General features: G+C 50.7%; 1 long non-coding RNA gene across 1 annotated transcript; it reads right to left on the bottom strand.

The window, feature by feature from the left end:
• Positions 1 to 806: 806 nt before the first annotated feature.
• On the bottom strand, positions 807 to 1,637 carry LOC113885369. The gene is made up of 2 exons (XR_003509190.1): positions 1,100 to 1,637; positions 807 to 958 (listed from the first exon to the last, which is right to left on the bottom strand). It is a non-coding gene; the product is annotated as an uncharacterized LOC113885369 (long non-coding RNA).
• Between the last annotated feature and the right edge of the window lie 2,487 nt (positions 1,638 to 4,124).

Below are 4,124 nucleotides of genomic sequence, written 5' to 3'. Positions count from 1 at the left end.
CTGGGATCACTACACTCTCATCTCAGACATTCTGATACTGCTCACGTTGGGGATGGGGCCAATAGCTCCCAGCGCCCACCCAGCCTCCATCATGAAAGCCTACCGCCCAGATGCTCAGACCTCTGACCTCCTGCTCTGCAGTGCTTCCTGGCATCTGCCCACCTTCCTCAGGGGCTGGACCAAGGGGTTGGGGGGAACAGCCCCTCTCCCAAGCTGAGCCTGGGACTCCTCTCTGGGACAGTCCCCTTCCCTGGGACAAGAGGGTCAAGCTGCTCTTGGAGACATGACCTCAGAGATGTGCAGCAAGGGCCCAGGCCCAATCTATCACCACGGGGCTATAATTAGGTTTGTTAACATACAGTCGAGTGTAGTCTTGTTGACTAGGAACTTAATCACGTTACTATTGAGTTCCTGTACGCATTGCTCCGGGTGACTGTTTTACTTGTAGAGTTATAGCCAAGCCCAACGGGAGGAAATTAGCTTTGGACACAAGTTTGGAGGGGGTTCTTTTTCCTCCTGACTTTGTCTCCCTCTCCCCACTTCCATGTGAAAATATTTAGCAAACAGTGACAATGATGAAAAACAGTAGGAAACAAAATGTTCTACATTAGTATAAAACATGAAAAATGCAGCAAGGACCCTTAGCGGTACAACATGTGTTATGCTGGCTGGCAGTCCATTAGCTCTGATAGACATTTCACTTACCTAAGTCAAATATAACAGTCTAGTATTCATTAATATAAGAAGGGGCTGTGGAATCAGAGCTACCATCTGGCTGGGCCGACAGAATAATCTACAACTCATGATTAGGTCTAAGGAGTGGGGTTTCACTTTAATCTTTCTCATTGCTCGAAATTTCCATCTGCGCAGTTCGGCACATCATTTTTCTTCAAGACAAATGTGCTGTTTTTCATGTTCCAAAATTAGATCAGAAGAAAACGATTAATCATGTCACGGCCTGGGAAAGGAAACAAAGCTCCGATATTCAGCTCTCCCCTCACCCCTCCCCACCCGCCGCTCCCCGGGCCCCCGGACGGTTGCAAGTTTCCCTTTTTTTCCCCCAACCCCTGGGTTTTCAGCACAACTTTTGGAGACCCACCGCCAGCGGAGAGAAGGGTGGGACTGAAGGGAGAGGGCGCCGCCGGCTGGACTTGACCGGAGAGCAGGAGGCGAGCGGGGCGGGACCTGGGCCCCTAGTCGGGGTGCTCCTCGGCCCCCTTCCTGTGACCGCCAGGGGAGGGGGCGTTGTGCGGGTCTGCACCTATGGCCCCGGGAGCCGCAGAGCCCGGGCGCTGGGCGCTGCCATGGACCCAGAGTGACAAAAAGGGCTGCGCGGCTGCCTCCCCCCTCTGTCCCCTCCCACGGCCGCCACAGCCCTGTCTGTCAGCCGGCTCGCAAGTCATAACAAATCCCTGGCGCAGAGCTGAAGCTGAGCATTTGCCGGAGCGTCATGGGGATGATGAATGACCCGCAGGCCTTTGAAGTGCTCTGCCAGTTCAGCTGGGTCCGCGGTGCTGACAGAGAAATATACACAACAGCGTAACCAATAATGAGAACATTAAACATTCCTGCGCCGTGACAGGCTGACAGAAAAACCCAGGCTCCCATCAATCATCGCGCAGATAGAACCTTGACAATTGGCCCCTCACTGATACCCGCGGTCACCTTGCCCTCTCCCCGGCTCGCCCTGGCCCTCTCCCTTCTTCCTCCCTCTGGTTTTCCTCTTTCTTTCCTTCCTGGCTCCCCCACCCCTCTTTTCCAGACTCTCTCGGAGCCTCTCCACCCTCCCTCCTTTTCCTCACAGTCCTCTGCCCTCGGGTGACTGCCTTCTGGGCCTCTCAGAGGTCAAGTGAGGTTTGAGTTACTTCCATTTGGTTAGGTCGCCCCTGCCTGAAATTAGGCAGAGATGCCACATCCTGGTGAGAAGTGTGAGATCTTCAAGTTTATATTTACAATCCGTGGCTTTTAGCCACATACAAATAACAATAATAAAATAATCACTATAAATAAAACCTCATTTGGAAATATTAAAAGTCTAAAGCAAGATCCTTAGAGAAAGCGAGGTGTGAGGCCCACATGAAGCCGGAGCTCCCTCCTTTGCAGGGGGAGGGTCTCTCTGGGTTCTTCCTGTGTGATTTTGGCCAGGAAACCTCTTTGTGCTGGCCTCTGCCTCTTTCCTTTCAACTGGGCTTATCTGACAGGATCTGATTTCTGATCTGTCTGAAAAGTTAAAAAAAAAAAAAAAAAAAAAACCCAGCAGAGAAACACAAAGATCTCTTCCTTTTTCCCTGGCAGGAAGTGAAATCTCCCCAGATAAAGCATATTGGATGAACCTTCACCCCGCCACCTGACAGAGCTGCCCAACCTCTCAGCCACTCTCTGGACCCTCCAGGATTCCCAACAGAACTTGGTTTGAGTCACATTTCCTGGGCCAAGCCCCTACTCTCTCTGTGCGAAGGTGGGGCATCACCTCAGCCCACACACGCAGATTACCCCTAGCCAGGCCCACTCCCCACTGGCCAGCAGGGGCGCATGATGAGAAGTCAGGTTCCCAGTCCCACCATGAGAACATGGACAAGTCTCAAATTTTCCCAGACCTCTATTTCTTCATCCGAACATGGGCGAAGTCTCTGCTGCAGGGCTCTTTACCTTCTCCAGGTGCAAAGTTATTTTCCTCCTTTTATTCTTAGAGGGCTTTTTTGTTTTCATTTTGGCTTTTGGGGAGAGAAGACATTCTTGACCTTCCAAAAAGTCATGAAAAACTCCCTACAACCTCCACACACATATCCAGAGACGGTGAGCAACAGAGAGGATGGGTCACTTTATAGTCAGCCAAGGATCAAGGGTGTTATGAGGAGTCTGGCAGGGATTTGGGTGTGGAGGCAAGAAGGCCTGTAATAATTCAAATACATTTGCATATTAAGTCAAGTGAGTCAGTTCAGGTGTGAAGAAGAGAGCATCTGTTGGGGAAACGTCTGCTCCACACTCTAGAGAAGCTTGTCCTTTCTTCTCTGCCCACCTGGAAAGGCCAGCTCTGTTCCCCCCACCTTTCTGCTTGTTCTGCTTACCTGGCGTACAGTGACCGTGCCCTCCTCGACTTCCTATAACCCCTGGCTCAGATGAGCATCTTGTCTGCTCAACTAGGCTTTAAGCTACTTGAGGGCTAGAATGGTGGTGCCATGCTCTGCTCTTCTCTGGGTCACCTGGGACCAGGATGAGGTCTTGTTCTGAAGTGCCCACTCACCCATAGCCCTCTTCTCTAAGGCACGGCTACAACTAGGTCTGCTCAAGAGGAAAACCTTGCAGGCATGTCTGCACCATATAAGCCTACCGTCTGCCACAGATGATCATTCCAGTAGTGAATGCTTATCCCTGCAACCAATCAGATTCTCTTTTCCTTGAAAATATGAATTCAGGTAGTGTTTGGGGCTGGAGCAACCATGATGAGCCATGGACATGCTGGGAGAAGTGGGGGAAATGCTGATCTTCAAAGTGAAGTAAGAGAATTAGGAGGTGGGCAAAAAGAAGCAGATGAGAAATCCCAGGTAGATCCAGAAGATGGCATAGCTTCAGTTTTTGACTGGCCCATCCCTGGCCCATGAGTCCTGGTTGCACTGCTTCTTGCCCTTGGATACCTGTGAGATATCTGACCTCTGGGAAAGACGTGTGATCCAGGCCTGGCCAGTCATTCTATCCTATTATTCTGCCTATAAAGATTGGCCCAGGGATAGGCATGAGGCCTATGTCAGGCCAATCAGAGTCCTTCCCTGGCTCTTCATAGGTAAATTCTGAAAGAGAGATGTTCTCCATTCCTTTGGATTGAAAATAGTGAGACTAGGACCCCAGAGCTGCCAAGACTAGGCTGCCACTGCCTGGAAGAGGAAACCAGCTGACTGCAGGAGCGAATCAGAGGAGTAGGGCCCAAAAGACAAGTCTGATGACTTCTTCAGGTCCCTGGATCTAGTTAAGCCTGAAGCCCACTCTACCACTGACCTTCACAGCAGGGAAGTCAACACATTCCCTTTCTCGCTTTTACTAGGTTTAGATATGTTTTTGTCATTTGCAATCCAGAATTCTCATGCTGGTGTTCAGGGGATGTGTCAGTTCAAGAGGATTCAGGCTCA

Source organism: Bos indicus x Bos taurus, chromosome 28, assembly GCF_003369695.1.
Source record: "Bos indicus x Bos taurus breed Angus x Brahman F1 hybrid chromosome 28, Bos_hybrid_MaternalHap_v2.0, whole genome shotgun sequence".
Classification (NCBI taxonomy): domain Eukaryota; kingdom Metazoa; phylum Chordata; class Mammalia; order Artiodactyla; family Bovidae; genus Bos; species Bos indicus x Bos taurus.
The sequence above is the reverse complement of the archived record's forward strand: the minus strand, read 5'-3'. Positions and strand labels throughout refer to the sequence as shown.